The following is a 26,362-nucleotide window of genomic DNA, read 5'->3' as shown; positions in this document are numbered from 1 at the left end:
AACAGCCAGAAATAATGATCAGGTAATGTGGCAAAAAAAGGTCAGGTATGGTGATTAGTTAGTGAGTGAAACAATGCTTATAATGCCTTTATTACTGCTTGAAAACCAATATACTCTCATACTACATATACATTCGTACCAAGTAAATAAATAAATACCGTTTATGAGTGGATAAAATAGTTACCCTCCCATAGAACTCGTTTTCTTTGGTGCCAGCATGTTAGAAAACCCAGTCAGGTAAGGAGGAACTCCTACCTGGATTGGGTATTTTAAACCTCAGGTGAGCGATTTCTCTATGAATTTTCGATGTTTCTCACCAAAAGCGAAAGTTTTAGCCAAAAAAATTTTTTTCGAAAATACCTCGGGACTGGGGGATGTCGGAGGTGCGGAAAACCTAGGGACGTGACGGGTTAAGACTCTCTATTTAAAAAAGAACATGTCTAGGCCCTTCATTCCATGAGTGCTTGACTTTTACCATAAACCAGCATGGGTAGTAGACACCTATGATAAATTCAGAGATCTTCTCAAGATTTTCCAAATCCTCCCCCTCTAACCCATGGTTTGAGATACACAGCCTTAGGGTTCTGTTGGCTATGCTTAGCCATCTGCAATGATTTACAGGTCCTACTTCCAGCAAGGCTAACTTTTGAGGCAAGACTCCTTCCCGAATGGTATTAACAATTCTATAGTCATAATGTTGATCAGTAGATAAGTCTTGGATTACTTCCTCAGATAATTTAATTAGTGGAGGGCCTACACAGATGGGTGTGAAGCTTTGGTTGATATCTAAGTCTGTAGCTAAAGGTAGCAACCTGCCTATTTGGCCATAGAAGATATTATTTGAGAGGGTAGGGCCAAGAAGCTTGATGATAACATGGCGTAGAGGAAGTTCACTGGTATGCAAGTTGCATACCAACCACACCAGCTTTCTCCCTAGGTGCAGCTCAAGCTTTCGCATAACTCCCGCTCTGACACATGTGTTTACATTGGTCGAGTCACCTCCTACTCCCAACAGGGTCTTATCGAAATCTCTCTCTTTTAACCAGTCATATATAGTCTCTGCTATTTGCTCTGCATGAGTTTTTTCCTTGGTTGCTTTAGCTGGTGTGAAGTGAAACAGATAGTCACTTCCGGGCTCACTCACGACACTAGTGTTTTTCTTTTATCTTTGCAGGGTATACTTGATCACTGCCTTCAGCTTCCATCATCAAATTTGTAATGTCGATGCGTTTGTCCAAAAGTATGCAAGAAACTCCTTTTTCCTTGCACTTTAAATCAAATTCCTTGTCAAGTTCTTTCATCAATTTCTCTTGTGCCCTCTGCACCTTGCTCCTGTCAATCACCTCTGATGGGTCTTTTTCGGTAATAATTCCTGCATCGATCAGTGCTGCAGTAGCTATTGCTGCAGTTGGCTGAAGCCCTACTTCATACCTCACACTCGTAATGGCAATTTTCCGAATACTATCATAATTTTTCTTTCCCGTTGGTCTAGATGAAGGCCCAGGCTTCGGTTCAGTATCAGAGTCCCCATAAATCTCATCTTCTGGAACATTGGGAACATAGTCTTCCATTTCCTCATCTAAAAATTCTTCAACATTTTTCTTGGCTGGCTTCTGTGTTGCTACTGCATCTCATTCTCTGTTAGTGCTCATTCTCCTTTTCTCTGACCTCTTATCCCGCTCCCGTCCTTCCAACCTCTTCTCTTGTCTCTTGTGTTCTGGTAGATCAGGGCTTCCCATTTGGTGGGGTCCTTTACTGCCGACTTTCTCTCTCTGCCCTTTAATGTATGATAGTTCTTTCACTGGAATTTTTTCTCTGTAGAGCAGGAACATGAAATTTGGGCATTGACAACACAGCCCTGGCAGTTAACATCATCACAACTTAATACTGTACACTTGCAAGTCAAAATATAAAACAATTTGTCCATCTTTACAATTTAATTTCCCCTTCCCTAAAGAATAATTAACTGCCTGATTCCGGATCTCCTTGAGCTTTGACATAATGGTCACCTTTTCATTAACAACAGGAGGTTTGAACAGGGGATTTGCTTTATTCCACTGAGATATCAGACTAGAGTAGATGTCTTGCACCAACTGATTCACTGGGAAATTCCTTCTGTTATCAGTACTTTGATCCCTCAAGTAGATTCGAAACCGTAGGATATCCCTCACAGTTGGAAGTTCAGACACAAGTATTTCTTGCCCAACAGCAACAAAATTACTAAGGTGAGAACTTGACTTTGTCCTTGTTCTGACTTGTGACTCTGCCATTTTGTATCAGCAATACGCCTGTAACAAATAGATACCAGGCAATGTTACACAATTAGCAATTGGAATCAAACAATCTTTTAACTATGATCTCAAACGTCAAGAGAAATCAAGATACACACTTTGTAAAGTTAGTCCAATAAGGCTGGTTAGCACTCACCTTTATGGAAGGAGGGGAGGGGTCGACTGCAGAGTGATACAGTAGCATTACTGTAGTTTGAGCAAGAACATGAAATACCACCTGAAAGAGAATAAAATTGATTGACATTTTATGATACTGACCTTTTGAACCATGTATATCAAACCTTGATATAAGGGACCTTCATTTAAGGAACTCCATATTCTACCTGACAAACGGACAAGACCATTCACAAGTGATACGTAATGTCTAGGTGATACACATTAATATATTTTTTTACACGGTACCCGTAAAACTATATTCATAATCATATAGATAAGAAAAGTGAAACAATCACTGCATTTCATAATAAGATTGTCTTTCTATGTGGTGAAACAATGGACATTTTCAAGTAAGGGACAAGTTGAGTCCCCATTTAGTCCCTTAAATCGAGGTTTGAGTGTGTGTGTATATATATATATATATATATATATATATATATATATATATATATATATATATATATATATATATATATACAGTAGACTGTAGCACCAGTCGAGCAGGGCAGTACTCCCGAGGTGGATGGAAAGCTGATGACAGGGAGTGCTGGAGCTCCCGTTTCATCAGCCCTCAGGACTAGTTCCTGACCATCCCCCTTTGCTGAACTTTTCAGTGTCTCAGTTACACAGAGAGTAGGCCAGCATGCTCTCCAGTACAAATTTCTCTAACTATCTTCACCAAACTACATGCACAGTAAACACTACACTTCCTATTCAAAATTCACCATAATGGCGTCGATTCACCAAGCCTCGGAGTCCCCAGGGGGGGGGACCATAAATGCCCCCGCCATCTGCCCCTCTCCCGGTGACGACTCGAGGTACCTGGAACCACTGTCTGACTCTCTTCTTCTTCATTTCTGCAACATTCGCGGCCTTTCATCTAACTTTCGCTCTGTTGAGCACCACCTCTCCTCCTCTAAACCTCACCTTCTTTTTCTAACAGAGACGCAGCTGTCTGGGGCAACTGACAGCAAACCCTTTTCTGTATCCTCCTACTTTCTCTATACTCATTTCAAAGCCAAAGGTGCCTGTTGTGTATACATACGCAACGACTTATCTTGCTCTCGTGTTCCTGAACTTGATTCTTCTGAATTCTCCACACTCTGGCTTCGGCTTTCCTGTCATTCTCTGACTAAATATATCTGTGCTGTTTACTTATCCCCTAATTCTACTGACTATCAAAAATTCTTCAAGTATCTTACTTCTACGATGGAACACATTCTGTCCATTTCTCCTTTCTCTGAAATCTCCATTCTTGGAGATTTCAATGTTCACCACCACCTTTGGCTCTCCTCTCCTTTCACGGATCCACCTGGTGAACAAGCCTACATCTTTTCTATCCTTAATGACCTAGAGCAGCTTGTACAGCACCCTACCTGTATCCCTGACCGCCTTGGAGAGAGCTCCAACATACTTGACCTCTTCCTCACAACTAATCCTTCTGCTTACTCTGTTAATCTTTTCTCTCCGTTGGGCTCCTCCGATCACAACCTTATTACCTTAACCTGTCCTATCACTCTGGTACGGCCTGTGGACCCTCCAGGGAAGCGTCGTCTGTGGCATTTTGGAGCCGCGGACTGGGAGGCCCTCAGGCAGTACTTCTTTGATTTTCCCTGGAATGATTATTGCTTCCATGGCCGTGAGCCATCTGAGTATGCCTTGCGCATTACAGAGGTTATTCTCTCGGGCATGGAAGCATACATTCCTTTCTCATATCCTTTGACTAAAGCAAGAAAGCCTTGGTTTAATCACGCTTGTTCTAATGCTGTCCGCAACAAGGAGAAGGCCTACAAAAGATACCGGAGCCAACCCACCCCTGAATCACATCGTCTTTACGTTTCTGCCCGGAATCGTGCTAAGTCTGTTCTTCGCTCTACTAAAAATAATTTCATCCATACTAAATGCTCTCAACTCTCCAACTCGAATTCTTCCCGCTCATTCTGCCACCTTGCCAAAAATCTTTCTAACAACTTTACCTCATCATCCTTCCCTCCTCTTTTCTACTCTGATGGTTCTGTAGCTATTTCTTCTACTGATAAAGCAGATCTCGTCGCACAGACTTTCTCCTCCAATTCCACCTGAGACGATTCCGGTGCTGTTCCTCCATCACTTCCCCCCTCTGACTTCCTCATGGCTGACATTAAAATTTCTTCAGTTGATGTATTTTCTGCCATCACTGGCCTCAGTACTAACAAGGCATATGGGCCTGATGGGGTCCCTCCTGTTTCTTCTCAAGAACTGTGCTGCTGTGCTTACACCCTGCCTAGGCAAACTCTTTCGCCTTTGTCTGTCAACTTGTACATTTCCTTCTTGCTGGAAGTTTGCTCTCATTCAGCCAGTCTCAGAGAAAAGTGACCACTCCCAATCCTCCAACTATCGTCCAATTGCTTTAACGTCCTGTATTTAGAAAGTTTTCAAGTCAATTCTTAATAGAAAAATTTTAAGGCATCTTTCCTATCATAACCTTCTTTCCAATCGTCAGTATGGGTTCCGTCAGGGACGCTCCACTGGCGATCTTCTCACCTACCTTTCAGACTCCTGGTCATCCTCCTTTCGGGACTTTGGCGAAAGCTTTGCCATTGCACTTGACATCTCAAAGGCTTTCGATCGAGTCTGGCATAAATCTTTAATTTCCAAACTGCCCTCCTACGGTTTCTATCCTTCTATCTGTGCCTTCATCGCTAGTTTCCTTTCTGGTCGTTCTATAGCCACTGTTGTAGACGGCCATCGTTCTTCTCCTAGATCTATCAACAGTGGTGTTCCTCAGGGCTCTGTCCTATCACCAACTCTCTTCCTTTTATTCATCAATGATCTTCTAAGCTGTACATCTAACCCTATCCACTCTTACGCTGATGACTCCACCCTTCACCTTTCCATTCGGTTCCCGCAACGCCCATCTCAACAGTTACTTCAACAAATAAGGGATGAGGCTATGGCACACCTAATGTCTGACTTGGCTCGTATCTCTGACTGGGGTAAAAATAATATGGTTGTCTTTAATGCATCTAAGACTCAGTTCTTACACCTATCAACCCGACAAAATCTTCCACAGGTATACCCACTAATGTTTCATAATATTCAGCTTAATCCTGCATCATCCTTGAACATGGTTGGGGTTTCATTTATTCGGGACTTATCTTGGAAAAATCATATTACATCTCTTGTAAAATCTGCTTCCAAGAGATTGGGTGTGCTAAGCCGACTCTGCTCTTTCTTTACCCCTGCACAATTGTTGACTCTATACAGGGGTTTTATCCACCTCTGTGTGGAGTACAACTCTCATGTGTGGGGCGGCTCCCCACATACAGCTCTTCTCAATAGGGTGGAGTCAAAGGCTTTTCATCTCATTAACTCTCCTCCTCTTACTGACTCCCTTCAACCTCTGTCTCTTCGCCGCTCTGTTGCATCTTTATCTCTTTTCTATCGCTACATTAATGGTCACTGCTCCTCTGAACTGTCTGCTTGCATTCCTCCACCTCTACGACGGGCGCGTAGCACCCGTCTGGCAGCAAACTCTCATCCCTTTTCTGTCCAACTCTCTAATGCAAGAGTTAACCGTTACTCCCAGCCTTTCATTTATGCAACAGGTCAGCTCTGGAACTGTCTCCCTCTGTCTGTATTTCCTGCTGCCTATGATCTCCAGTCTTTCAAACGCAGTGTGTCCAGGCATCTCAAAATGATCGGATCTTGAATTTGGCTCTCTATTGTATTTTGTTTTTCTCTTGGAAGGAACTGTTACTGCGGGCTCATGGCCTTTAGTTCCTTCTTCCTTGCATAAAAAAGAAGTATATAATATATATATATATATATATATATATATATATATATATTTATATATATATATATATATATAAAACGGCCATATCACGTTGAGTACACCGCTTCCCGTCCGATCAGCGAAGTTAAGCAACGTTGGGTCTTGTTAGTACTTGAATGGGTGACCGCCTGGGAACACCAGATGCTGTTTGCATCCCTACATGTTAAGTGGGGTTGGTCTAGGATTAGTGCCCCTCCCTGTAAAACAATTAACTCTAAGCCCTTGGTCACTCCGTTTGGGATACATGGCGTCTGGCAATGAATGAATGAATGAAATCATAGTTAAGTACAATTTCATAGTTTTTATGGGTAAATTTGTGATTTCCTCGCTGAATCTTTATTTTCAGGTATTACACGACCATTTTCGATGAATAAAAAAAAAAACTATTTTTTTCTTACCTTGATTGATGTAGGTAAATGTCATTATTTTTTTTTTCTCTCTTTTGTGTTCAACATGTGGAACCACAGCCTTTTAACACCCCTAGTTACTGATTTTTAAAAAAGTGAAAAGTATGATACACTCTGCCCCTTCAGCATGGGAAACCCTATCCTCCTGCTGATGCCGTGGGGAGTCTCACCCCACTAGTGCGGCCCAACAGATCTGCAGCATATTCAAGGCCCCACCGTGGCAATATGCTTTCCGTGGGGAACACACACACACACACACACACACACACACACACACACACACACACACACACACACACACACACACACACACACACGTATTTCTTGTATCTTCTGCTTTCTAATCTTCTTCGTATTTCGAAATAAATCTCTTCCTTCCCTTCCTTGCTACCTTACGTCTCCCGATGTGAAGTTGTTTAGTTGTACAAAAAATATCATTATCCATAATCTCTCTCTCTCTCTCTCTCTCTCTCTCTCTCTCTCTCTCTCTGACATTTGGAATGTAAATACTTTAAGTTCAAATAGCTCTGTAAGTCGGAGAAGGGAAAGGAGGAGGAGGAGGGACAAGAGAGAGAGAGAGAGAGAGAGAGAGAGAGAGCATTGCCTTTACTGTACATAACAATTGATATTTCTTTCAGGCAGCCTATTTCCACTTTGTTACTGAGTTACTCTTCGTTCTCTTGCCATCACTCTCTTTTTAACACTGACACATACATTATATACCATCTTATTTTCTTTTACTTTCTGGTTGTTTGTATAAATTGAAATATAAATATATCTCATCCTCTTCTTCCTGCCGTCCACCCATCGTCTAGTGACTCGACCCCAGCACAAACACATCGTTATCTGCCGGTTGCTCTGACGACCCGAGAAAGAAACATAACAGGAAAATAGCAATACAGGATATATTCTGATGATGATGATGATGATGATGATGATGATCGTCATGTTAATGACAATGATAATAGTAATAGTAATAAAAAAATATTACAATTATAATAATAATAATAATAATTATTATTATTATTATTATTATTATTATTAACTATGAGTATTATTATTTTATTATTATTATTATCATTATTATTATTGTTATTATTATTATTATTATTATTATTATTATTATTATTATTACGTTTTTTTCTCTGCTTCATCCCAGTTATTATTATCAGTATATTAATGTATGTAATGTAAATGTAGCATTTTATTTTCAGATATATACTTTGTCTTATTTATCCTCCCCTCTCTCTCTCTCTCTCTCTCTCTCTCTCTCGTGTCTTATGTACAGGCGAGATCTCAAGTGGATGTTTCAAATGTAAAAACTTGAGGTTTGAACAGCTGGGTTCGCTGAAGAGAGGAAGAGAGGATGGTGAGGAACATGATCAAAACGAAAGAGAGAGAGAGAGAGAGAGAGAGAGAGAGAGAGAGAGAGAGAGAGAGAGAGAGAGAGAGAGATTTGAATGTATACGGACTAAGAGAAAAAAGAAAGTCAGAGGAATGGAGGCAGAACGACATAACAGGAAAGAAGATTGGAAGGGAAAGTTTTGAAAGGAGAGAAAACGACGGAAAGAAGGGACGGGAAGAAAGGTGATGGAAGGAAATTAAGCAGAAAAGAATAAAAATAGGACTGAGGAGAAGCGAGGAAAGAGGGTTTATAGGAAGTCGAGAGAAGGGGGCACAGAAGGCAGGAAAAGAAAAGTAGTGGGAGGCAAGGTGGGATAAAGAGGAGAGAAACTGGAGGGGAGTGTTTAGAAAAAGGAAGGAGAGAGAGATGGGGGGAGGGATGGTGAAAAGTGTGGAAGGACTGAGAGGGAAACTGGGAAGAAGAGATGGAGTGAAAAGAGAAGGGATGAGTGGGGAAAAAAGGGAGGGGAGTGAGAAAGAGAGAAAAGGAAGGGAGAGTGAGACGGAGGGAAACGGCAAAGGAAAAGTAAGCCAAGAAAAACGAAGGTATAGCGAGAAAGAGTGAAGTAGAGAAAGAGGGAGCAGAGGCAGGAAGAGGTTGGAGAGAAGCAAAAGAGGAAATGTAAGGATGAAAATATAGAAGAAAGGTATGGGATATTAGGGGATAGAATGACAGAAAGACGGATAGAAGGCGAGGAGGCGAATGGGAGACTGCCGAAAGGAAACAGACACCGGCACAGAAAATGAAGGAGGTAAAACAATGACCGATATTTATCTCCGTAACATTCTAATATTATCCCGCCTTCCTACTATTCCTTCTAGCTCCCCAGCCTCTCCCACTTCTCTGTTATTCCCTCTTTCCCGCCGTCCACGCATCGTTCTTTTCCTCTCTCTCCTTCCTCTCCTCTTCTACTTTTCCGCCCTATTTAATCGCGTTTCTTCCCATCCTTCTGTCCTTTCCTTCATCATTCGGTCTCACTCTCCATCTGCCTCTCTTCTTTCTCTCCTTCCTTTCTCTTTTGATCCTCCCCATCCTTTTTTCTTTCTCTCCTTCCCTCTCTCTTGCCTCATTTCTTTTCTCGCTTCACGCCTCACTCATCCCACGTCTTTCCTCTTTGCCTCTCTCACTCTCCTTTTCCGTTGGCGACTTCATAATGACGTTAAAATATTCACTTTTCTACTTACCTATCCACATCACCACCGACCCTTGTGCTGTCGGTTCCTCGATGGAAACTCATTTGCATCAGCATAAAAATCATTGTGTATCTCAGTTTGGTTTTAAAATGTTCCTCCCACAATTATTACTGATCTTTATATATTTGCTTCCTACCTTCCTTCTTGTACGTACTTGTTAATGGGTTTCAAATGCTATTTTTTTTTTCTTTTTTATGTATCCGACTCTGGGCATTGGCTTCACTGCCCTTTCCCAAGGTCCAAGAGTGCTCATATATATATATATATATATATATATATATATATATATATATATATATATATATATATATATATATATATATATATATATATATATCATACGCTTAGACTTGTCATTACATTGCCGCTGACACCCACCATCCATATTGAATACATGCTAGGGCTGCCTCATGCACAACAGGTATACTGGTATTAGCGGGGGTATTTTTACATGTCGACTACTCAGTTTGCTTGTTGACTGTTCCTTGTAGAGCAGTCGTAGAATGTTTTGCTTGTGAAGTTGATTACTAATTTCTTCGTTTATTATTCATAGAGACGTCAATCGGCATTGATTACTGCTTGCATATAAAGTCCTGAGGCGTACAGTAGATTGATTGTAATCGGTTCGTTTTTGCCGCTTGCCACCAATATCAAAGGCCACCAGATGTTAGGATTATGTGGCCTTTATCTGTTTTGTTATAGAGAGAGAAGATGTATTAGTTTGTCTAGTTGATTGAAAAGACGCAGGCAGAGAGAGAATAAATCTTGGCGTTGTTGACGACCGTCAGGGTGGTTCCCTGTCTCGTTATCCTCTTCGTATTGTAAGCGAGATGAGGTGATGAAATAGGCAGATTGGGGTCGACGGAGTTTTATTGTGAGACAGTTGCTTGACTGAAAGTTAAAGAGCTTGACGTGACCCATATGTCAAGGGTAGTTTGTCCTAGCTAACACCTTCCTACTCTCCTTCCAGCTTCTACTCTCCTTTTCGCTCTATGGGGATTTTTCTGATTCTCTGATTCTAATACATGCGATTTTGGACTTATATCCCCCTCTGGCATCCGGCTAAAGTGTGTGTGTGTGTGTGTGTGTGTGTGTGTGTGTGTGCAGGGTCTCGCACACTTCCGACAGGTAAACGGCTCAGGTCATCGTTTGTTTGGAATACTTGAGTGTCTGGCTACGGGGCAATGTATCTAACCTCTTCCTGGAGAACTAAGACATAACTACCTGTCTATTACATACTGACGCCCAGCTATATTGTTGTCTAGCTATATAATACAAATTGTGTCACAACATATTAATGCCTACACAATAGGCATTCGTGGGCGAACGTTTTAGCTTTTATAACTAAAACTTCCCACATCACTGTGGGAAGCTTTCTTGTTTTTGAAAATCTTCTTATTATGCTTTCGGCTAAAAACCAAATGGCCATTGTTCAGAGGCTCTGCGGCCTACAGCCTTCGAACGTTATCAGGTTTGTCGCCCAGCTGGCGGCTTCTGGCCCAATATGATGGCAGTCCATCAACCCGATCAATGGATATTATTCAAAATGTATATGTATATATATATATATATATATATATATATATATATATATATATATATATATATATATATATATATATATATATATATATATATATATATATATTGTTACATAGCCTATGATTTCATCATCCTTTGTGTAATTCTAACGTACACTGTGCTGCCTGTTTGATCACGAGCGTGTTCTGCCTCAGTCCCCCCCTTCTACCGTTATAGTAGAGTAAGTCGTCCTTTCTGTTATTCAGTGCGGGATTTTCATCTCTTTGTCCCCATGGCTTCATTTGCGCGTCCTTCTTACAAGTTGTATCAAGCTCTGCTGCCCCTATATAATGAGCTTAGTCTCTGCATCATTGCCACTTAGATGTGCTCCTCATTTTGTTCACATCTCTGTCCTCCCCTGTACAGTTATTATTATTGTGAATTTCTCAGGAAGTCTCCAACCATCTAGCAGCTGTGTGATTTGAGTATAAGTGTTATTGCATTTTGTTCTTGAACTGTATAGCATAAGGTTAATTCTTAGGCCTGGAAAGTTTTTGTAAATTGTGTAGAATTCATTTTGTCAGCCAGTGATAATAATAGTTTGTATCTGTAATTATTTATCTTGCATTAACTGAGCATTACCCAGTGTTTTTCATTTCATCAGGGCTGACTTAGATAAATTTACTCATGCTAATTTCGTGTTAATAGAGGCTATTGCAGTTAACCATATATTTAACCTGTTTTTGCCATTACATTATCCTTATGAGTCCTGAATGTTTTGTTGTTAGTTTGAGCATTAAACTTTAACTTGTAATTTTACCTAACTCTTTTGTTTTGAACCTGGAACTTTACGGGACAGTAGTGATTTTTAGTATTCTCACTTAAAGTGTACATTATCTTTCTCTATTCCGTAACATAAATTTGGCGACCTCTTATCAGGATATTCAGGATATTATCATAAGGATATTGCTTGATATTTTGTGACTGTTACTTATTCATGATGTCTACTATTACTACACTTGATGAAGCCAAAGATTTTTTGTCAAATGTGCAAACAGTGTGTGATGTAGAAAACAGAACAAAGAATGAACTTAAGCTTGTTGCTCAACAATTGGGAATTGCTGTTCGCTCTCATCATTCTAAAGATCAAATTCTTGACATGATTAATGAAAGCTTGTTTAATGTAACTCCTCCAAATGAGCAAACGCAGATTGAATTAGCTAAGTTACACCTAGCCCTGCAGGAGGCTCGTGTGAAGGAAGCTGAATTTCAAGCACAGGCTAAGGAGGCTGATGTTAAGGAGGCAAATGCTCGTATTCAAGAGGCACAGGTACAGGCTCAGGCACAAATTGAACTTGCTAGGATTCAGGCAGACCATGAGTATCGCATGAAACAAGGTGGAACTGGATCATCTAGCTCTGATGATTTTGATGTGGCTAAAAATGTTAAACTTGTCCCTCCTTTTAATGAATCTGATTTAACTAAGTATTTTCAGTTGTTTGAGAGGGTAGCTACAGGATTTAATTGGCCCAAAAAGTATTGGCCAGTACTCCTTCAAACTGTTCTCACCGGTAAAGCTCAAGTAACTTATGCATCTTTGCCTCAGGATCAATCTGATAATTATGATGTAGTTAAGAGCTTGATTCTTAAGGCCTATGAGCTTGTTCCTGAAGCCTATAGAGTAAAATTTAGGACAACTTACAAGCAAGATAAGCAATCCCATGTTGAGTATGCAAAAATCAAAGAAGATCTGTTAGAGCAGTGGTTAAATTCTAAGAATGTGGATGCTGATTTTGGTAAATTTAAGCAGATGATTTTGCTGGAGGACTTCAAGAGGTGTATTTATAAAGATGTAAGCCTATATCTTGATGAGAAAAGAATAGATAATTTGTCTGATGCTGCAATTTTAGCTGATGAATACGTTCTCACTCACAAGAGATATTCTAAAGAAAAAGGGAAAGCTGAGAGTAAGTACGTTGCCTCTACTCAGAGTACAGGTAACAGGAAAGAGAATAAAGATGATGTTTCTCAGGAAGTAAATACCAGCTTCACCTCTAGATTTCAGAAAAGTAAATGTACTTATTGTAGTAAGCTTGGTCATACTACGGAGAAATGTTTCAGGAGACAGCGTGATGTGAACAAAAAGGAGTCTTTAAATATTCAGTCAATTGGTCTAGTGTCCACCCTTGAGAGTTCCCAGAATTCTTTAACTGAGTTAACTGAACCTGCTTTGAGGGGTAACTTAAATTCTCATGATGGAGCTCCTCTTTTGAGCAGTAACGTGGGTGACTCTCAAGAGTTCATGTGCTAATTTCCTGTCTGATGGTTTTGTCAGTCCTCTGGACAGTAATGACAGGAAATCAGTTAAAATATATCGTGACACAGGTGCTTGCCAATCCCTTATGCTGACCAGTGTTCTAGGCTCTAATGTTAATTCCTCTGTACTTCTCTGTCCCTCTGTGCAGAGTGAATTTAGAGTCTGGTTTTGTTAATGGTTCCGTTATGGTTGGGTTGGTTGAGACACTCCCAATGTCAGGTGTAACTTTCTTACTTGGAAATGATATTGGTGGAAGTCAAGTGTGTCCAGCTCCTCAGTTGTCTAGTGAGCCAGTGGCTGCGTCCCAGGATTGTGATGTCCCTGATGTGTTCCCTGCATGTGCTGTCACTAGGGCTAAGTCTAAAGTTACTGGTGATTTAGAGGATAATGATGATGATGATGTTATCCTAGCTGACACTTTTCTTGCTAATTTGGACCACTCAAGATGAGGCAGTACCCCGTAGTGTTGATAATTTGTCTCGTCAAGAGTTGGTTGAGTTGCAGGTTGCTGACCCTGAGTTGAAAGGTCTAGCTAACTCTGCTTACAGTGAAGAAGAGTCAGCCGGTGCTTCTACTTGTTATTATGTAAAGTCAGGAGTACTTATGAGGAAGTGGAGACCCCCAACAGCATCAGCCGACTGTGAATGGGAGGTTGTACATCAAGTTATCATCCCTCGTGTTTGTAGGCAGGATATCATTAGAGTGGCTCATGATTCCAGTTTGGCAGGACACCTTGGAGTGAGGAAGACTGTGGCACGCATTTTGAAACACTTCTCCTGGCCAGGTATCTTCAGGGATGTTTCCTGGTATTGTAAGTCTTGTCACACCTGTCAAGTTGTGGGGAAGTGTAATCAGACCGAAAAGGTTGCACCTCTAGTTCCCATTCCTCCTTTTGAGGCGCCTTTCACCCGTGTGTTGGTGGATATTGTGGGACCTCTTCCTAAGACTTCTTCAGGATTTTCTTATGTGTTGACCATGATTGATATGGTTACTCGTTATCCTGAAGCCATTCCACTTAGAAATATCTCAGCAAAAAACGTGGTTAAGGAAATGCTAGGGTTCTTCACAAAGTTTGGTCTGCTAAAGGAGGTACAGTCAGACCGGGGAAGTAATTTCATGTCAAACGTTTTCAAGCGGTCTCTGAAAGAGTTGGGCATCACCCAGATCACGTCTTCAGCTTACCATCCCCAGACCCATGGAGCGTTGGAGAGATATCATCAAACACTCAAATCGATGCTCAAGAAATACTGTTTGGAACATCAGAAAGACCGGGATAAAGGTCTTCCATTTGTTGTATTTGCCGCAAGAGAATCTCCAAATGAATCACTGGGCTTCTCACCTTTTGAACTACTGTTTGGCCACGAAGTAAGAGGACCCCTTAAGTTACTCAAGGAATGCTGGCTGTCGGAGGAAGATGACGTCAACCTGCTGGAGTATGTGATGAAGTTCAAAGAACGGCTGTCCACTGCTTTACAGCTGGCGAGAGAGAATTTAGGAGCTGCTCAGGAGAAGATGAAGACTTGGTATGATAAGAAGTCCAGGTTACGCCACATTCAGCCAGGAGATCAGGTTTTGATTCAGCTACCAGTGCATGGGCAACCTCTTCAAGCCAAGTTTAGTGGTCCTTATTTCGTGGAGAAGAAACTCAGTGATGTCAACTATGTCATCGCCACACCAGATCGTAGAAAGAATAAGCAACTATGTCACATCAACATGCTAAAGTTATATCACAGGCGGGACGAAAATAATCCAGTCTGCACTGTAGCTGTTCCATCCGAGTCTGCAAGTGAAGCTCTCCCATGCAGTATGAGCCTGAGTGATAGTTTGGGGAAGAATCCTGATATCATGAATGATCTCCAGACTAAGCTTTCTCATGTACCTCCCGAGGAAAGGCAGGAGTTTTCGGCATTACTGCAGGAGTACCCGCAAGTGTTCCGTGCTACTCCAGGAAGAACCACTGTGTTGATGCATGATGTCGATGTTGAAGACGCAAAGCCAATTAAATTGCCTCCTTACCGTGTGAACCCAGTGAAAGTTCCTCTCATCCAGAAGGAGCTTGGCTACCTGTTGGACCACAAGATGATTGAGCCCTGTCAGAGCGAGTGGAGTTCTCTTGTCACTCTAGTCCCTAAGCCAGGTGGGTCACAGCGGCTTTGCATTGACTACAGACGTGTTAATCAGATAACCAAAACAGACACTTACCCTCTCCCTCGCATGGAAGATTGCATAGACAAGATCGGAAAGGCTAGGTACATAAGCAAGTTTGATTTGTTAAAGGGATACTGGCAAGTACCTATGACTGAACGTGCTAGGGAGATCTCATGTTTTGTAACACTAGGAAAGACTTTTGCATGTTCTGTAATGCCATATGGCATGAAGAATGCACCAGCCACATTTCAGAAGCTCATGAATGTTGTAACAGAGGGTTTGGCAGGGTGTGTTGTTTATATTGACGATGCATTAATCTTCAGTGACAACTGGAAAGATCACCTATGCCATGTCAGTAAACTTCTTGAGCGTTTGGTTCATGCTAATCTTGTAGCTAATTTATCAAAGTGTGAGTTTGGTCAAGCTAAAGTTCAGTACCTTGGGTACGTAATTGGTGATGGACATGTTGCACCACCAGCAGCTAAGGTTCAGGTTATAAGTGATCTTCCCAGACCTAAAAGTAGGAAAGAGCTACAAAGATTTTTGGGAATGGTAGGTTATTACAGGAGATTTGTTCTTAACTTTTCTATTCTTGTATCACCACTTACAGACCTACTGAAAAAGGGAGTTAAATTTGTCTGGACCGATAACTGTGAATCCTCTTTCAACAAACTTAAAGCTATTCTATTAAGTCAGCCAGTGCTCGCTACTCCAAATTTTGCTAAGCCTTTTAAGATGGCTGTTGATGCAAGTGATACAGGAGCTGGGGCTGTTTTGCTGCAAGAGGATGATCAGGGTATTGAACATCCTGTATCTTATTACAGTAAGAAGTTCACTCCTCCTCAAAAGAACTACTCAACTATTGAGAAAGAGCTTTTGGCCTTGATTTTGAGTTTACAGCATTTTTCATTTTATTTGTGTCCTGGTTTTGACCCCATAGTCATTTATACCGATCATAACCCACTGAAATTCCTTAGTAAGTTTAAAGATAAAAATCAGAGATTGACAAGATGGAGTCTACTTCTTCAGGAGTATTCATTAGACATACAACATGTCAAGGGGAAAGAAAATGTCATTGCAGATTGCATATCTAGACTTTAGACAGATTGTTTTAGAGTAATAAGAAATTTCCTTTGTAAATTTCTTTTTCTTTGTGGGGAGGTGTTACATAGCCTATGATTTCATCATCCTTTGTGTAATTCTAACGTACACTGTGCTGCCTGTTTGATCACGAGCGTGTTCTGCCTCAGTCCCCCCCTTCTACCGTTATAGTAGAGTAAGTCGTCCTTTCTGTTATTCAGTGCGGGATTTTCATCTCTTTGTCCCCATGGCTTCATTTGCGCGTCCTTCTTACAAGTTGTATCAAGCTCTGCTGGCCCCTATATAATGAGCTCAGTCTCTGCATCATTGCCACTTAGATCTGCTCCTCATTTTGTTCACATCTCTGTCCTCCCCTGTACAGTTATTATTATTGTGAATTTCTCAGGAAGTCTCCAACCATCTAGCTGCTGTGTGATTTGAGTATAAGTGTTACTGCATTTTGTCTTGTACTGTATAGCATAAGGTTAATGCTTAGGCCTGGAAAGTTTTTGTAAAGTGTGTAGAATTCATTTTGTCAGCCAGTGGTAATAATAGTTTGTATCTGTAATTATTTATCTTGCATTAACTGAGCATTACCCAGTGTTTTTCATTTCATCAGGGCTGACTTAGATAAATTTACTCATGCTAATTTCGTGTTAATAGAGGCTATTGCAGTTAACCATATATTTAACCTGTTTTTGCCATTACATTATCCTTATGAGTCCTGAATGTTTTGTTGTTAGTTTGAGCATTAAACTTTAACTTGTAATTTTACCTAACTCTTTTGTTTTGAACCTGGAACTTTACGGGACAGTAGTGATTTTTAGTATTGTCACTTAAAGTGTACATTATCTTTCTCTGTTCCGTAACAATATATATATATATATATATATATATATATATCTGAGACACGGATTCTGGGACGCTATCTCAGAAATGGTATAAGCTAAGAAGGTTTAATTTTACTGCAATATAACCTTAAGGCAGCGGCATTTTAGAAAAGAGTACAGTATATTTTCAGTCAGTTGATTGTTTTGAGATCGCCTGGGGAAAAAAGGGACTTTTCTAGATATATCAGATACCATTATATATATATATTTTTTAATGGATTAAAGCTAGAACCACCAAACTTGGTGGAGCTATAGACTGTGAATACCTACTCGTAATGTGACAAGCACAAGATCAGCGACTTTGACCTTAAAGTCCCTGTATCCCTCGGCTTCTAGTAGGCAATGGCTGCAGGAAGTTTTTCCTTATGAACATAGTCCTTTGACAATTTTATGGTCTTCTTCTTTTTTTTCTTCTTCATATTATGATGATTATGATAATAACAGTAATAATAAAAAAATAATGATGATAATAATGATAATAATAATAATAATAATGATTATTATTATTATTATTATTGGTAGTAGTAGTAGTAGTAGTAGTATTTATATTTCGGTACTTTTATTATTATTATTATTGTTGTTGTTGTTGTTGTTGTTGTTGTTGCACTTGCCGCGATGTATACAGTGTGAGGTAGAGAAACACACCACACTTCATATGATGTAAACAGTGCGATGGGTTAGTACATCACACTCCACCATTGTTACCTCCTGCAAAAACTACACTTACTGTACAACAAAAGATTTTTACCGTCCTCCTGAAAAAGTCAAAGAGAGTGTTGTTATCAATGGGATCAATATGTGCCCGTCCGTAGAGCTGGGCGGCAGGGTGGCTGGCCGGGTGTAGAGATTTAGTTTCCAGGCCAGAGCTCAAAAAGTGTTCAGTACAGAGTCATGAAATTCACATAGATACGAGTCTTATAGTGAACTGGTGTTTTTTGATAGGTAGAATGCTTTGTCTTAAGTAGTTATTTTCTTTTTAATAATGAAATAGTTAAAAAAAAAAAAAAATCCAGAGAATTCAGTGTAACCTTCGCAAGGAATCTGAAGAGTCCAAATTATGTGTCCTCAAGGGGTTCTTCCTATGTCCATCTTTAAAAGAAAAGATTGGGGGTGGGTGGGTGCGGGCCGATATGAGTTTGGTTAGGTGTGCAGGGAAGTGTGAGGAAAGTGTTTGGTCAGAGGAAGAGTTGCAGCTGAGGAGCGTTGTTTTTGTTTTTCTTTCTTTTCAAGCGAGGATATCATACATGTCGTGTTTTCCTTAAGCCACAGTGACTAGTGTGCATCCACTGTCGCCTCATATATATATATATATATATATATATATATATATATATATATATATATATATAATCATCCGGACCTCCTTTCCCTCCATAGGGCACGGTTAGGAGCAGAGACGTCCAGACTTCCCAAGTCTCCCAAGTCCAATGGGCCATGCTTCCACTCACTAATCATTCAAGCTCTCGGAATCCTGGCTCTATCTGATACTTGAAAAGCTTCCATCACATTCTGCAGCTTCACATAAACGTATCCGATAGAGTCAAACCGAACGTTGTCATGTTAATAAGGGGTGCCAAATCTCTGATCGTGCACTTCTCACAGCATTCATCGAGCCAAGCGATATCTTGTCAGTCCCCTAACCTCACCGACTTCCATACCTTTCTTCCTCACACACTCATCCACCGTATCGCTCCACCTTCCTGGCGTACCTCGCCTCCTTCCTCCTTCAAATTCGCTCATATACACCTTTTCCACCACTCTATTGATATTCATTCTCTTCACATGACAAAACCATCTCAGTACACTTTCTTCGATTCTGGTGTTAACAGACTTCCTCACTTCTCATCTTTGACTAATGACATTGTTTCGTACCCTATCCACTCTCTGTACTCCACATACATTCCTCAGCATCCCATCACTGTTCTCACTCTTGACTTTTAATTTTCATGCCACACCAACTCTCATACCAGTATGCTATAGCTGGCACTGACACTCCTTCATGCAAGCCTCGTGCAGCTGCGACACTCAAGCCTCCTTTTGTTATTAAGGCCTTCATAGCTCCAGCTACCTTGATTCCATGAGTCACTCTACTTTTCATTTCATTTTCACATTTTCCTCTCTTTTCCATCCCTGTGTCCAGCGCTCTGAACTCTCTCACCGATTCCAGTCTTTGTCCATTCATTGTAACATCACTCTGGGAGTCAACTTCTCTCTGGATTACTATCACTTCACTCTTTTCTACATTTACTCTCAAGGCATGACGCTCACATACATCAGCAAAACTCTGCACTAGTCTACCAATCTCTTGTCTGGTGTTTGCAAGTAGCACTGCATCATCAGCATGCAACAAATCTGAGATATTCCATCCATCACCATTCATTACCAACGTCATCTCTCTCTCTCTCTCTCTCTCTCTCTCTCTCTCTCTCTCTCTCTCTCTCTCTCCATTACTCGTATTTTTACCTCTCTCATCAGTCAGTTCATAATAATATATATTGAAGAACCATGGTAGCATCACACAGCCTTGCAGCACGCCCACATTCATCGTGAACCATTTATATAGGTGCCCATTTATCCTTGCACATACCTCACTACCATCATTAAAACTCTTGACGGCACTTAGCAGCTTACCATGTAAACTGTTAATGCGCATAATCTTCCACAATCCTTCTCTGTTTACTTTGTCGTATCCATGAATGCCATAAACACGTTATAGTAATTTTCACAAGCCTTCTCCACTATCTGTGTCACTGCAAATATTTGATCCACACATCCTCTGCCACTTCTAAAGCAACCCCGTTCATCACTTACTAGGGCTTCTGATATCTCTCTTACTTTATAATAATTCTTGCTTATACATTCGTTACAACACTCAGTAAACTTATTCCACGATAATTTTTGCACTCACATCGTTCACCTTTATTTTTTGTAAAGGGGTACAACTGTAATGACGGAGTATTTAGGATACTGCCACCGTCAATATGATGCTGAGAGTTAGTCACCAATAAATGACCCCAGTGTAATGAAGGAATTAATAAAAAAAAAAAACACCAGTGTAATGCTGGGAAATTTTAAGGATTATGGAAAATGGGTAGCGTGTTTATGGGAAATGTGGTAGCGTGAAACTTTTGGAGGTGCTGAGCCGTTAGATATTAAGCACCCTTTGCGGGTCAGTCAATCTCGTCTGTACCATACCACTCCTTACAGGATAGAGAAGTTCAAACTCATAATGACTTAACCTAAGTTTTACTAAGTACTAAGAACTGACACAGATTATTCTTCAAACTGGGAAGGAACCCAAACGAAATAATAATGAGGATCTACAACACTAGAAATATGAAACTTTAAAAGCTAAACTAATATTGAAAGAATATTAATACACATGGATATATTAATCCCGTGGTCACAGTTGGACTCTCGGGAAGATTCAAAGAATATCGATACACATGGATGTATTAATCCCATGGTCACAATTGGACTCTTGGGAAGATTCAAAGAATTCCACTAAGATATTCTCTTAAGACCAAACTCGTATCACTCAAGGATCACATGCAGTAAAGATACAGTAAATATATGAATAGTAATCAAATGTACTGTAATCAAAATGGACCAGCCGATATATTCGTTACTTAGGCTACATGATCTAAGAAAAAGGGGGAGGGGAGAGTGATTTAGTATGAGGCGTTTGGCAGTAGCCTGAATGGACAATCTGCAATGACGGAGAGAAGCGCCGGTCTCATTATTCAGTACAAAAGGGATCAGTGAAAGATATGACCCATTAAACTCACGAACGTATATGGTAACTTAGTACACAAGGGAGAAAAAGAGGGGGGGGGAGGATGAGAGTTCGACACTAGCATGCAATGACGGAGAGAAGCGCTGGTCTCGTTGCTTGGCGCGTTGTTGTTGTTGTTGTTTAGATTTTTCTCCCTTTGGGAGGACCGGGCCAAATATGGGCCCACCAGAGTGAATCTTGAAAATAACAGGGCTCAAAGAGAGTTACTGTTGGTGAAGTGGAATCGTCCATCTGTAGTGTGGTCTCTAGTGAAAGGTTTACGAGGTGGGGGGTAAGTGGAGACGCCGTCAAGTAGGACTGAAGTTGAGGCAATGACAAAGATCTCAGCAGCAGTGGCAAAGGGAGAGATCCTCCTTACGAGTCTGCCATCGAAGGTGGAGAGGAGTGTGGCAGTGAAGGGGCAGTCAAGCAAGAAGTGAAGGAGTGGCCAGTCTGCGGTTTCGTGACAGTGAGGGCACGGTTCAGGGGCAATCCCTGCTGTTTGAGAGTAGCAGGGGTAGCCGAGCCCTAGGCAGCGTAATTGTACGACAAGCGAAATGGGCGAGTGAGGGGGAGGGTTGAGGGGCTCTTAGTTTGTAGCCCTAGCATACCAGGTTGCAGAGCCAGAGCCCTCTGCTACATGTGTCTCATGGTCAATTCGCGTGGGCTGAAAGATAATACTGTTGACTGCATTTCAGCAGAGAACAGCTCGTCCTGAGGGGGAAGGTGATGGTAGGATGGAGCATTGCAGAGCGAGTGGCGGTATCAACACGCACGTTGCCAGTAATGCCTACATGGCTGGGCAGCCAGTGCAGATGGATTTCCAATCCACTCTGAATGATGGAGCCGGTGACTGCTAGTATGGAGGACAGCAGATTCATATTGTCAGTGAAACATCGTGCACGGAGACCGTGCAGAGATGAGAGTGTGTCAGTGTGGACGACCACAAGTTGGTGGCGGTGGAAGTAGGCGTGTCTTAAGGCGTTTAAAATTGCGACAAGCTCCGTCTCGTACACGGGAGCCCCGGAATGGAGCTGCCAGGTCTCGACGTGACCATCACTGACAAATGCAGCACCTGCAGATCCCTCAGCAGTTACTGACCCATCAGTGAAATACTCGACTGTTCCCAGGGTCCTGAGTGATGCTGCAGGCCATCCTGGCATAGGAGAGTGGGCAGAGATGCTCTAGGGCAGGCAGCAGAGGGGGCAACACTCTGGATAGCGGGTGGCAGCCATGGAGGGGTGGGTGTGTAGGCAGGGTCAGGGAGGTCGGGGCCCCAGAGGAAGGCATCACTTGCTCCTAGGTCGTGGATTATGTTGGCAGTGATGTGTGCCCAGTCCTTGTTCAGGTGTGTGTCAGGGGGCCTCTCTGGAGTGCATTGTAGAAGCACAGAAACAGGCAATTGAGGCCTGAATCAGCAGAGCTGAGCAGAGACTGCTGTCAATCGACTCCAGATTCTGTGCTGGAGAGATGGGTAGCCACTTTCAACCCTGAGGTTCTCAGTCTGCATCCAAGGAGGAACTCCTAGCATCACACACAGTGCAGAGTTTTGCAGGACTTCTAGGGAGCGGGATGGTGCCCCAGAGAGCCCTGCAAGACAAATAGCACTGTAGTCAACAACAGAACGTATGGCGTGTGTGTAGAAGGTCCTGAGAACGCAATATGAGGCACCTAGGCTCCAGCTTGAGGGCTTTTAACGCTGTGATTCTTGGAGCAGCCCTCTCCCGTAGGTACCGTACCTGAATGGAAAAGAACAGATGACTATCAAACCACACTCCCAAGTATTGATGGCTGAGAACAAGTTCAAGCTGGTGCCACCCAAAGAAGAGTGGACATTCAGGGGATAGAAGACCGCGTGGCAAGTACTTGGTCTTACCGAGATTAATCTTGAGGCCGAGTTAGCAGCATCTTTCATGGAGGCAGGTTAGAGCAGTTGGGGCTTGGCGCGGTTTCCCCCGCCTTTTATAAGCATTCCAGACAGTACTTGGCAATAGGCTAAAACTTTAACTAATTACTTTATACTATTATTGACTCTCTAGGATCTTCAAAGAATACAAAAGATACGTTTGCACTTAACATATGTAAATAAATGACTTACGATGTTTAAAATTTTTTGTAATAAGCGTACAGGAACTTTAATTATAACGAAACCAAATCAATTAGGAATTCGAACAGTTTTATTACCCGTACGAGCTTCTTATGCCTACTTTTTTTTTTTTTTTTTTTTTTATGTGACCGACTCTGGGCACAGGCTTCACAACCTGCTTTCAAGGCCCAGTAGTCCTCCTACGTACCGCACACCTCCAGATGTTACCACTTCGGCGCTAACACCCACCGTCCATACTGAATACATGCTAGGGCTGTCTCATACGGGACTGGTGTATTGGTATTAGTGGGGGTATTTTTACGACATGTCGGCGAGTCTTCTGGTAGATCAGTAAAGTCTGCTTTTATGAAATTCAAATCCGTAAACCGTTCCCTGCTCCAGCAGGATTTGAACCCTGGTCCGTTAGAAGTACAAGCCAACTCTCTACCGATTGAGCCACCACGTGACTGTAAATACTACTCAGTAACATGAATTTTACACTTCACTAATGATTACCTTCAACAGTCTTACTTCAGACCTCAATTCACCACTGCATAGTTCAAAAGGGGAATATTATTAACTTCAGCATATGAATCTCTAGATCAGAATACGAAGAAAGATAATCGCGATTTTAAATTTCTACTAAACTTCCGCGGTTAAACTTCCTGGTTAATGACGGATGGTTCACTATGTATAAACATCAATCATATGCACATCAATACTTGACTTAGTACTATCAATATCAGCATCATGCTCACATTATGATTATCAAATAAGAATAGACTTAAATACGGAACTTAACGGTTAAATCATGAACCGTAAAGGCTATATTTATATTACCTAAGATTACACTTACAATACCAACTTATGCTAATACTTAAAGTTATGGCACTACACAACCACAGCCCTTTTCCACGGCTTGCACATTTTCACTCATATATGCTTTCTTACGTATCTCCAACAAGCACCTCATTCCTCTCTCTCCACTACACTTAATCATCTCTGCATACACCTCATCATCGCCAGCTACTTTCCCATTTTTCTGCTGCTTTACAGTGTTCTTCACTTGTGCGAGTGTCAAGTTTCCTGACACTGCATTCCTTCTCAGCACAGCCCCCAAAACCAGGTATTTTTACAGCCGGTCTGCTCTCATTCACCAGCCTTTCAAAATATTCTTTCATTCTTGTCCATCCTTCATCCCCATGGGTTAATAATCTACCTCTGACATCCTTCACACTTTCACATTTCTTTCCGTTGTCACTTCTATATTTCAGCACCTCTTTCCAGAATAACTTCCTGTTTTCAGAGTGAGTTGCATTCATTTTTCTTCCTAGATCATTATTTACCTCCTAATTTTTCCTCTTCGCTAGACTCTTTACGTGCTTCTTGATCTCAGTATATTCAGTTCTTATTTCAATTGAACCCCTCTCTTGCAACCATTCTAGACAGTTTTTCCTTTTTCCCCCACTGCTCTCTTAACCTCTTCATCCCACCATGCGGTACCTTTCTTCTTTGTTGTTACTCTTGTCACACCACGCACTGGTTTAGCATATATGCATTCCATACGCTGTCCAGATCCATTTCATTCCAATTTACTGATTCCAACTCCTCCTCTATATTAGTCCTTCCCGTATTCATCTGCCATTTCTATGATCCTCAACTTCTCGACTTTCACTCTTTCCCCCTGACTGCTCCTTACTTTCCTCGTCCACCTCACTCCTCATTCTATTCATCATCATCCGGACCTCCCTACCCACCCTATGGCAGGCTGAGGAGTAGCAACACCCAGACAGCCCAATATTGCCCAATCCAATGCCCCGTTTCCATTCACTCATCATTCAAGCAGCCGGAATCCTAGCTCTATCTGATACGCCAAAAACTTCCACCACGTTCTGTAGCTTCACATGAGAGTATCCGATAAAGCCAGTCCGAATGCTGTCACGTTAATAATTGGCGCCAAATCCCTGATCATGCAATTCCTCTCAGAACATTCATTAAGCCACCTCGATCTCATGTCAGTTTCCTAGCCTCACAGACCTCCATACCCGTCTTCCTCACACATTCATCCACATTATCCCTCCACCTTCTTAGCCTACTTCGCCTCCTCCCTCCTTCAAATTCGCTCAGATATACATTTTTTACCACACTGTTGCTATCTATTCTCTGTACATGACTGTATCATCTCAGTACACTCTTTTCGATTCTGGTGTTAGACTTCCTCACCCAGCATCTTTCACGAAACACAGTATTTCGTACCCTGCCCACTCTCTGAACTCCACATACTTTCCTCAGCAGTCCCATCTCCACTGCCCTCCCTCTTGACTTGATATTTTCATGCCATACGATAGTCTCTAATCAATATGTTAAAGTTGGCACTAACACTCCTTCATGTAAGCCTCGTGCAGCTGCAACACTCAAGCCTCTGTTTCTTATCAAGCTTCTCTTTCTTATATATCTATATCTATATCTATCTATCTGTATCTATATCTATCTATCTATATCTATATCTATCTATCTATCTATCTATCTATCTATATCTGTATATATATCTATATCTATATATATATACTATATATATATATATATATATATATATATATATATATATATATATATATATATATATATATATATATATATATATATTATATATATTGTTACGGAACAGAGAAAGATAATGTACACTTTAAGTGAGAATACTAAAAATCACTACTGTCCCGTAAAGTTAAAGGTTCAAAACAAAAGAGTTAGGTAAAATTACAAGTTAAAGTTTAATGCTCAAACTAACAACTAAACATTCAGGACTCATAAAGATAATGTAATGGCAAAAAACAGGTTAAATATATGGTTAACTGCAATAGCCTCTATTAACACGAAATTAGCAAGAGTAAATTTATAGAAGTTGTGGAAGCAATGAAGAAAGTTAAATCGGGGAAAGCCCCAGGAATTGATGGAGTGTGTGGTGAAATGCTGAAGCATGGGGGAGAGATAGTAGTAGAATGGATGTGGAAGATGTGCAGATTGGCCTGGGAGGAAGGTAGAGTCCCGGAGGATTGAAAGTCAGGTATAATTATTCCCTTGTACAAAGGAAAAGGGGAAAAAGAAGTGTGTGGTAATCATAGGGGCATTTGTCTTCTTAGTATAATAGGAAAAGTGTATGGTAGGATACTTATAGACAGAGTTAGACAAAGAACAGAGAAATTAGTTGGAGAAGAACAGGGAGGCTTTAGGAAGGGAAGAGGTTGTGTAGATCAGATATTCATTCTTAGATCTTTA

General features: G+C 41.2%; 1 non-coding gene across 1 annotated transcript; it reads left to right on the top strand.

Annotated features, from left to right (window-relative positions):
* The first annotated feature begins 6,298 nt into the window (after nt 1–6,298).
* On the top strand, nt 6,299–6,417 carry LOC145394498 (5S ribosomal RNA). Its single transcript, XR_013896431.1, has one exon. It is a non-coding gene; the product is annotated as a 5S ribosomal RNA (ribosomal RNA).
* The last annotated feature ends 19,945 nt before the right edge of the window (nt 6,418–26,362 follow it).

Source organism: Coenobita brevimanus, chromosome 3, assembly GCF_032717465.1.
Source record: "Coenobita brevimanus isolate Jiangsu-jjx chromosome 3, ASM3271746v2, whole genome shotgun sequence".
Lineage (NCBI taxonomy): Eukaryota > Metazoa > Arthropoda > Malacostraca > Decapoda > Coenobitidae > Coenobita > Coenobita brevimanus.
This window is presented reverse-complemented; position numbering and strand designations above follow the sequence as displayed.